This window comes from Myotis myotis, unplaced genomic scaffold (genome assembly GCF_014108235.1).
Source record: "Myotis myotis isolate mMyoMyo1 unplaced genomic scaffold, mMyoMyo1.p scaffold_m19_p_13, whole genome shotgun sequence".
Taxonomy (NCBI): Eukaryota; Metazoa; Chordata; class Mammalia; order Chiroptera; family Vespertilionidae; genus Myotis; species Myotis myotis.
In genome coordinates, this window is record NW_023416317.1 from 51838353 (window position 1) to 51849308 (window position 10956).

Consider the following 10956-nt stretch of genomic DNA (forward strand, 5'->3'; position numbering starts at 1 on the left):
ATTATTTTGTCATCAAGTGATTTTGATCTTCAGTGTCAATATTTATATTTAGATTAATTTTTATAAATGAAAATATTTTAATGGTTTGAGAGGATGAGGATGACAGGACCATTTCTGTGATGGCCTCTGAAAGTTATGCTTGCCTTCATGTTATATGCACATTGCCGAGAATTACTGTCAGGAGAAATGATAACGAAGTAAAAGTCATTTATGAAAACAATGTTGGTAGGAATGTGATTTTTGTGTGTTTGTTTTTTGGTTAGGAAAGGCTGGGAGAGAAGAGGGGCTAGGGAAAGAAGTCAATGGTTAGTCACCAGAGGGGCCAACATTCAAAGTCACGGTTGCCTCGTACCCCAGTCCTTCCAGTCACCTTTCCATGCTTGTTCTCCTGAGAACAGAATTCCCAGCAATCACCTCTACTGAGTGACACCCAGGTAATTCTCCAAGCAGGGGATCGGAGTGAGAAGACAGGAGTGGTAGTGTGATTGGGCCTCTTAGGGGACATTTTTGATCGCCATATCATGGAGTGGTCATACAGTGGCTAGTGGCCAGGGAGGCTCCTAAACATCCTACAATGCACAGGACAGTCCCCCACAACAAAGATCATCCAACTCAAAACGTCAGGAGTGCTAAGGCTGGGAACTTGGGTTAGACGCTGGCGGTAAGCCTGGGCGTCCGTGGAGAAGCCCGTGCCAGTCTCTGCATGGACTCTAGCTGAGCGGGAAGCAAGTCAGGAACCCCCCTGGAGTCCTGCACAGGCTCAGGACAGCTGTTGCTCCTCTGTGTCTGGCCCGTCCAGAACACAAGCCAGACACTGTCCCCCGCCATCCCCACGTAGAATAGGAACCCTCCACTAACCTGAAATGAATGTGTGAATGAAAACACTATAAAAGCCAAGAGCCTTCTCCGCCTGGTGGGTTAAAGCAGTCCATAGAGCCCTGACCGGTTTGGCTCAGTGGAGAGAGCATCGGCCTGCGGACTGAAGGGTCCACAGTCAAGGGCATGTACCTTGGTTAAGGGCACATCCCCAGTAGGGAGTGTGCAAGAAGCAGCTAAATCAATGTTTCTCTCTCATCGATGTTTCTAACTATCCCTCTCCTTCTCCCTTCCTCTCTGTAAAAAATCAATAAAATATATTTTAAAAAAATAATAAAGCAGCCCATAGAATCCCCTGTAAAAACACAGATTCATGAAGAAATCCAATCAACCCCTGTCCTCAATCTATTTTTCTCTGCACTGCCATTAGCGTGCCTGGCACAATGTTTGCTAAACACTCCCAACAAACAGGCTCACGTTTAAGTTGCCGGGGCATTTCAGATGGGTGCGGTGGGGAAGACAGTATCAGTAGACCCATCTGAAATCCTCTCCAGGCAGAATTTCCTGGCCAGAATTCCTGATTTCGCCATCTTCCCACTCCACATCCCCATCCCCATAAGACAGCAAGACAGTAAAGAGGGACTAGTTGCCCTCAAGTTACCTGAGCATTCAGCCTAACCCAGAAGCCCCAAAAGCATGCACGGAGCAACCCGTCTGTGTGGACCACCTGAGTATTCTGGAGAATCCATCTGAGCCAACAATTTGAGTATAAGAGTGACCGGAGCTATGCTAAAAAACATACAGCTCTGCTTGCATCTGGGTAAAAAGGAACAGTGTAAAGGTGATGTTTTCCCCTAAGAAATAAGTGCTTGATTTTCCATGACACACACACACACACATACACAAAATGTGACCCAGTATTCAAAGCATTGAAGCTGCCAGAAAAAACAAACAAAACTAGGCCCCACTCTTAGACTTTCTACTTACCAGCTCTGCGGCCAATCACCTCATGTGTACAGTGGGGTCACAGATCCCTTCCTCATGGTGGTGTGAAAGGTTGAATGAAATAGCACATGAGAAACGCCCCCAGCGGAATGTTTGGTAACTATCGATACTCAACGCTTGTGTCCTCCTTTTCTCTTAGGATAAGAAAATCACTTAAGTATCAGCACCAGGACTTATGATGCAAATTGCTGTGCCTCAATTTTTCTATTGTTAGTAGACAAGATTATTGTTCTTCCAATATTCACTCCCTCTAACCCCCTAATTCTGGGAGGAGTGCACCACCCCGCCCCACTAAAGTTGGGCTTGACCATGCCACTTGCCTTTATGGTTGGCAGAGCATACTTCTTTGTCTTAGTCTGTTCAGGCTGCTGTAACAAAATACCAGAGACTGGGAAGTTTATGAACAACAGAAATTTATTTCTCCCAGTTCTTAAGTCCAAGATTAGGGTGCTGGTTGGAATCCGGTAAAACCTGTCACAGACTGCCGACCTACCCCGTTTCCTCGCATGGTGGAAGAGCTCAAGGGATCTCTCTGGGGCCTCTTTTAATAGGACACTTACCCCAAGCATGAGGGAGGAGCCCTCACGACCTAGCACCTCCCAAAGGCCTCACTTTAGGGATTAGATTTCAACATATGAATTACGGAGGGACACAAACCTTCAGACCATAGTATGCTCCAACCCTTGGTTTGGACTTGGCCATGTGACTTGCTTTAGCTAATGAGATGTTAGAAGAAGAGGGACATAAGGGGCTTGAAATACGTTGATGGAGTTGTGTTTGTCCACTTACATGTTGCCCTTCACCATGAGAACATGCCATGGGGAGCCCACGGGTCCAAGGAACAGACCCAGGCTCAAGATGCAGCCTGCAGCCAAGCTCAGGGAGCCCAGCTGAGATGGCAGAGCCACCTCAGCCAACCTGTACACATGAGCGAGAATAAATCACCGCTTTATGAAACCATCGAAATTTGGGGTGGTTTGTTATGCAGCAATACTACCTGAAAAGTTAGTTTTACCACCTTAGTTTAGTCCTTGTGTTAGCGATGAAATGAAGATGAGTATCAAAAGTAAACCCACGTGTCAACATCAAGGGTGCATATAAACAAACATTGAGCTACTTATTTTTGATGTTTCATAATTTACACATGAAACTTAGGTTACGTTTTGAGGAGGGCATCTATCTATTTCAATGTGTGCTTGTGTTGATCTTCCACAAAGGTTCCTCTATTCATTGAAATTTTTGATACAACTTTCAAGTACAGGAGCCATTTGGTATAGCCCTTTAAAAATAACTTCTCGCGTGACATGACGGCCGCTCTATTTTCTCCCAGAAGTACTTCCCCATACAAAATTTGCATTTGACAGAACAGTTGGTTGCGTGAGCCTTCTGTCTCTGCAACCGAGTTATAATGATGATAAAATGCAGGTAAGTAGAGTTGCATTTTAAAGAGCTTTCTAAGGCCTGGAAGACTTTAATGTCCACTTCAGACATTGGAAACCTCAAAGAAGTTATCCAGATGGATCCAGTTTGTTGGGATCAAGTCCTAAAATATAGAAAAATTTGTTTTGTATCAAAGCTATCACGTTTGATAAAGATGAAAGATTTAAGGCCATGCCTCTCAAACTGTAATGTGCAAATTCTGATTCAGCAGGGCTGGGATGGGGCCCAGGATGTGGCATTTCTGACAAGCTCCCGGCTGATGCCAGTGCTGCTGGCCACACTGTGAGCAGAGAGGTTCAGTGCGGTCCCTCTGAAAGTCCCCTGCAGGATTGAGACCCGGTTACCCACAGTGCTAACCCACAGTCTGCTCTGGGGAGAACCCCCCGCTGAGCCGTCCCCTGCAGTGCACTCACGTGTCACATGTCCTCCCACACTGACCTGAAAGCTCCCTGAAGACAGAGTTCCATGTGTCCCACACACAGCCTGGAACTGAGCAGGTGCTTAAAACAAAGTTGGTTCACCTGGATGGCCATGGTGATCTGGCTCTAGGCCAGCCGTGGGCAAACTACGGCCCGCGGGCCGGATCCGGCCTGTTTGAAATGAATAAAACTAAAAAAAAAAAAAAAAAAGACCGTACCCTTTTATGTAATGATGTTTACTTTGAATTTATATTAATTCACACAAACACTCCATCCGTGCTTTTGTTCCGGCCCTCCGGTCCAGTTTAAGAACCCGTTGTGGCCCTCGAGTCAAAAAGTTTGCCCACCCCTACTCTAGGCTGTGGTTATGTCAAGCCAGTCTAGGAAGGGAGACAAGACACAGAATTAATCATGTTGGCATCACCTTCAGAGAAGGATACATGGTCAGACCTGGGCAGAGTCGTATTGCCCAGAGACAGGCGGAGGTGGCGGTCAAAGATCTGTATTGAAGATCTCAAACCCACATCTCTGGCTTGTCCTGCTGCCTTTCATGTTGTCTCATGTCTCCTTCAAGTGCCCTTTTGTTCCTTTATGTTGCTGGGATGATTCACTTGGGGTTTGAAAAATCTCCCTGCTATGAAAGTTACTGCATCCCCTTCGATCTTGAGCATCTATATTATACCTTGAGGCTCTTCACCACGTGGGAGGGAGGGGGAATCAGAATCCCCCGGGTGCTTTTTAATAACGCACGCCAGCCCCATTCCCCTTCCGAACCCCTAAGAGTTCACACTGTCTTGCTTCCTAACCAGGACCCTACCCAGGCCCGGGGCAATAGTGAGGCTGCAGGTAGGTGCTCATCAGTAGGCGGCAGACGGAGGCCAAGCAGAAAGGGAAGGGGGGAAGGAGGCCAAGCAGAAAGGGAAGGGGGGAAGGAGAGGGTGAAAAGGCCCCCAGGTTTCTCACCAGGGCTGCCGGGGCAGTGGCCGCTCCATTAGCTGAAACAGTGGCATCGATATGGGAAAGAGCAGCTCTTGCTTTTGCTCTGAAGTTGGCTCAAATTTTTGTTTGAACTGATTTTGCAGTCTCCACGCGTGTTAACGAGCTGCCCTGGACGACACCTACAATGTTCATTCCGAGTAACTAAAAGAGGCCATTCAGGGTCTGGCTGTCCATTTCCACCGTCATTTGTAACTCAGCATCCCGGCCGTACAACAGGGTGACTGAGTTACAGCTAACAATTGGTGTTTGCGTGACATCCTAGCTCATGCATGAAGACAAACCTCATTCCATCTGTTTTTTCTGCTAATGGCCAGTGATGTTCCCACAGGCTAATTACAGCAATTGCATCGAAAATGATGTGTTTACTTTGAAAAGCCAGATTTGCTTTTTGTGACTGGGTTGTCTTAACAAATACACAACTGTTTCTAAGAGGGGGAAGGTCTTCACTCTTTATCATCTATTTTTTTAAAAAACAACAACACACCACATGGAACCCTTTTCTGAAGTTACCATGAAAAATGCTATTGTGGATATTGCCTGTTATGTCGTGTGGGGTCCTTTATTTTTAATTGTGGAATTTTACTCCAAGAAGCAACGACATGGCCCTCCAAATTCTGTTCTGTTACCGACAGCTCTGCAAATTCTCAGATGTTTTGATTAAGGAGCATTATTATTATTAAAGAGGCCTACTCCTCAAAGGGAATTAAGGTGAGCTGAATTTAAGAGTAGACTTTTTTAAAATTTTATTTAATGTTTTATTACTGTGTTGTACACCTAAAACACTAATATTGTATGTCAACTGTAATTGAAAACATAATTTAAATTGGTTTTCTTACAGTCTCCTTGTCCTACCCATTTCTCAAAGATGCGTTTGGTGAAGAATAACTTCCTCTCTGTTTTCTTTTTGTTTGTTTGCTAGTTTTAGCTTAAGGAGAAATTCTAATGCATTTCCTTTTGCTCATAGCTTATTGCAACCATGTAACCCCAGTAGAAATGAGCTGAGACCCTCCCTGATCTCATGAATGTTTGAAAACTGTCCCCTCTGTTTCGGCTCTGTCCCCTCATGCCGACACCATGACGCCACTGAGTGCAACTCTGAACAGAACTATCTCCTGCTGCTGTCTACCAACCACTGCTAACCCAGCCCCTGGAGTGCCTACTTCCTTCCCTTGGCTTCCAGGCCACCGCTGTCCCCCGATTTCCCTCCTATTTAAAACACTGCACCGGCACAGTGTGAGTAGACAAGGAGCCGGCAAAAGAATTGGAAATAGTGTGATCAATGACATGGAAAAAGGCCAAGAGTGTGACGTCATCGAAGCCAAGAGAAGAGGGGAGTCGTTCGCTTCGTGAAGTGCTGCGTGGGGGGTCTAGTAAGATAAGAACAGAGAGGGGCGCTGGATTGGCAAGAGAGAGGTCAAGGAACCTTGACATGAATGGCCTCAGCATAGCAGGGAGACAGAGGCTTGCTTGGAGGGCTGCGGAGGAATGGGTCCTAGCAAGGAAAGGATATAAGACCAAGGGGAGCTTTGGTTTTTGTCCTTTTAAGATGGAAGATTCTAGAGCAGGGGTGGGCAAACTTTTTGACTCGAGGGCCACAATGGGTTCTTAAACTGGACCGGAGGGCCGGAACAAAAGCATGGATGGAGTGTTTGTGTGAACTAATATAAATTCAAAGTAAACATCATTACATAAAAGGGTACGGTCTTTTTTTTTTTTAGTTTTATTCATTTCAAACGGGCCGGATCCGGTCGGTGGGCCGTAGTTTGCCCACGGCTGTTCTAGAGAATAGTTGCATCCTGGTGGATTTAATGCCGAGAGAGAAAGAGAGAGAGAGAGAGATTGATTATAAATACAACTTCCTTGAGAGAGCAGCAGAAGAAAACTGGGATAATTCATCTATTTTAACAACAAGGCAAAGGACAGTGGTACAAATGGAGGGAGGTCTGGAATTTGGTGTCTGGGTGAGGTTTGCCCCACCTGATCACTTCAATGTTCTCATTCAGTGTGAGCAAGGTCATCAGCTGAGGATGAACACAGGGGCAGAAACGGATTTGAGAAGAGAAAATGTATGAAATCACCAGCGTAGAGAGAACAACCCCAGAGGAAGGGCGGCACGGAGCTGACTGCCCGTCTGAGATCTGTGTTCCCGAGTTTAGGACGGGCTGGCTGAAGAGCACAGAGTCAGTGCACGGAAACTGAGCCCTGACCCAGTACTCGGCATGCACGCTGTACGAGCTGTAACTCTTCTCCCCGTGAGTGCTTCTCTATTGTTTGCTTACATGAGATACACTCCTGTCAAACAAGAAACAAGATCTTGGGTGAGGTTGTTTAAGAACATTATAAATCCATTCAATACAGACCATGTTTACAATAAAGTAAGATTAAACTTAAGTCGTGAAAATGTAGAGCCTGTGGCCTAAGAAACTGACAGAACACGAAGAGGAGGATAGCAATTAAATGGGATTTTATGAAGATGCGGTGCCATTGATCTGCAACTGGATGTGGCTGTTCCCAGAGGTCTGGGCAGCCCTGTAATGTATGGTCACGCGTGGTTGGCCTGGGATGACGTACAGTGGTGGGCATGGTTATCCTCAACCTATACAATAGCTGGTGGCTCAGTTCAAAGAGTAAGAGAATCGATTAAGTAGCTTTTATATTAAAGTGAGCTAAGAAAAGAATTCAGGGAAGTTATTATTACATTGAAAATATCAGCATAAAAATTTGAGACTCGGAAAGGTCAATGGCCTACCCTTGAAATAAGAAGCAACACTCTCCTGTATCACCCCACTTCCAGAAAGTTCTAGGAAATCAACACGCAGCTTTCACCCCCACACTGTGGTCTTCTGCCCTTCCCTCACTGGGAAAAAGGGGGGGAGGGGTATTCTTGGAGCATAGAATCAGGTGATCAAAATCAATTTTTTTTCATCTTACTGAGATGACCATAGAGCTTATGTCCTTTAATGTGTCGATATATTAGGGAAGGGGGGACCATCTCTTCACAATGTGGTAGAGTATCCTGTCTGTAACTAGAAGTTAAACCTCAATAAAATTTTACTATGGCTTCCCAAAGGGAAACAATATGTATCCCTTTTCGAAGAGCTTTCTGGAAGTTAGCTGGCTTGTGACTCTTGATTCCTTTCTTTCCCATGCTGTCCAGGAGGCTCATCACCTCTGTCTGAGAGATGCTAGGTCTCCGCCTCCTCTACTCAAGATCACCAAGTCTCCATTTCCCTTCTGACCTTGCCGACTAAAAGGCAACTCCCAGGCGCGGTCTTGCTTATATTTCTGTTGTAAAGGCCTGTTACTTTGATGTGTTAAGGACCTGGGGTGTGGAGGGTTCCTCAGCTCCTGGCTGGTGAACAATTCTCTGTAGTTAAGGAGGTTTCCGGGGACATGATTTTACTTTTGACCTACGTGAATATAGATAATGAGATAATGAATATAGATAATGCTGTAACAGAATTTCACATTCAATAAGGAATTAAACCCTTCTTATCATATACGTAACGTTTCCAGCATTTCATTTATGTCACACATTGCTAATATAACAACCAAGCATGATAATTCAAGATTTTCACTGACTTCTAACGGACCTGAACACTACACAGTGTCTAAAAGGTCTAGAAATACAGTGTACTTATTGTACTTTTTCAGAATAAAAACAGACTGGACCTATTGCTTTCAATTTACAGGTATTTCACCTAAAAAGTTTTCTGGAGGCTGAAAAAAATATCATTACAGTATATTATTTGAAAATGTAACAAATAAATGTAACTAATAAGCTCTGTGAATCTCACTGAGGCGGTAAAAGACCCTAGAGCAGTGGTTCTCAACCTTCCTAATGCTGCGACCCTTTAATACAGTTCCTCATGTTGTGGTGACCCCCAATTTCATTGTTACAAATTGAACATAATTAAAGCATAGTGATTAATCACAAAAACAGTATGTAATTATATATGTGTTTTCCGATGGCCTTAGGCGACCCCTGTGAAAGGGTCGTTCGACCCCCAAAGGGGTCGCGACCCACAGGTTGAGAACCACTGCCCTAGAGCCTCTTCCCATTTTGTATGTGTGTGTGGGGGGGGGGGGGCGGGATGTGGGGGGAAAGACGGCAAACTTTGGATGAAGGAGGACCCAAGGCCCTCACCGGATAGCATGTCCTCATGACTAGCAGGTATCAGAAACAGCTGCACAAAACCCACCATTGTCCTCATGTAGGCAAACTGCTGGGATGCTGTGCAATACATCACAGTGTCCCCTTTATGAGGCCCCAGAAAAATATCTCCTGTGGCTCAGGGCCGGGCAAAGTCACTCCTCCTGCACAACTGGTATGTCCTCACCCTGTAGACATAGGGATTTTCTAGCTCATTTCTCTCTGTGTGTCTCTCTTAGCCTTTAAGACAGTAAAGGCCAGTTGGGGGGGGGTCTATCTGTAGCATTGGGAGCTTTTATTTTTCAACTATTCTATTTTTTAAAAAATCTTCCCTGATTCCTTTAGTCCATACTACTGTGCTCTGCTAGTGATCTAAACTTTCTTCGGAAGTAAGGCCGAATATCATCACCTTAAACTAGACTGGTACCATTCAGAACTAAAAAGACGAGGTTTTAAGTCTTCGAATTCTCCTTGTTTTGGAACCAGCTCTAAAACTTCACACCGTAGTTTGGATATGTGTTAATTCGTTTTAAATCAGGACTAGAGGACCAAAAATGTAGTTGGATTCCTCAGTTAAGAATTTGAACTTTTTAAGGCAACTTATGTAACCTACAAAAGCCCCCATTTCTGCATCTGTTAAAGAGAGTAATAACTACATCATAGAATGGCTCTAGATTAATAATATTGTAAATAAACCTTACAACAGGCACGTAGTAAGCACTAGATGGTACCTATCACCAGCTTTAATTACAACAGATTATTAAATCCAGATATTCTACACCTGGGGTCTGCAGATACTTGTCCATGGATAAATTGTGGGGGTCGGGGAAAAGGGGGAGAATTCCTAAAACTGGACAGGAAAAAGGATTACACCTCCATTGTCACTAACTTCTAAGCCAAGTGTAGTATTTCCTTCATTAGGAATGCTGGGGACAGCACAGTAGTATTAGAAGGACCTGTCACTTTGCCCCAATAGAGGTCACAGGTATACTCCTGTTTCTGCTGTTGCAGATATCTCAAAATATGTTATCACCTTTTGAAATTCTAGTAGTCAGACCTACTGCTGGATCTTGTTAATGCAATGATAAAGAAACAACGCTATGTTATCCATGTATTGCTTTTAAGTTCACTATAATTGGTTTCCTTTGTAACCCTAGAATAGGTGTTTTATTTCATGCACTGAAGGCATATTCTGAGAAGGGGTGCAGAGGCTTCACAAGACAGTCATGGCATTTTTTAAAAAAGGTTAAGGACCCCTAATTTTTAGTCTGTCTCCTCGCTTCCAGAAAGCCAGCCACTGAGCCCCGCGGAGGCCCGCTGGGGTGAGCCCATTCCCCAAGTCCCGGGCGTGTTTTCTGTGCGCAGCTCGACAGTCTCTGGGACCTGACTCTGCACCAGCGAGCCTCTCGGGGGAGCGCCCTTCAGTCCCGATCAGGCACCTGCCGGGTTCACGGCTCTGTGTTCACACCCACGGGCGGGCTTTCCGGTGTGTTCGCCCGGCCCGTCCTGACCCCGGGAGCTCGCTAGATTCGCCGATTCTCGGGTCACACCCCGGACCTCCTGAAACCCGAACTCTGGGTCTCTGTGTTTTATCCATCCTTCCAGGAGATGCACGCAGGAGTCTGAAAACCGCCGCGCGAGGGGACCGGGAGGCGGCCCAACCCCGCGGGGAGGGAGGGAGGGCAGCTCCCACCTCGAACCTCGGTGGGACTAACGGGGCTCCAGCAACGCGGGGGGAGGAGAGGCTGGAATTTGGATGCGGGAGATGCTGACGGCAGCCATCGAGTCCAAAGGAGGTGCCATTACATTACCCCGGCCTCCAGGGTGACCGATGGGGATTACCCCCAGCTCTGACCCCTCGGTGCCGCCGCTGTAGGGCGAGGAGAGCCTGCGAGCGCGCGGAGAGGACGCCCCGACCCGCGGCCCCTCGCGGGTACCGCTGCACCCACCCGGACCGTCCTGGTCCTGCGGCCAGCGCTGGGCGCGAACTCCCTGCTGGGAATTGCGGTTCCGGAAGCCCACCGGCCCCAGGCTTTCCGAGCGCTGCTGCCTCTGAGAAACTACAAGTCCCAGAATTCCTGGCGCGGGCGAGCACGTGGGCGGGGCGGCGGGCTCGGCTAAATA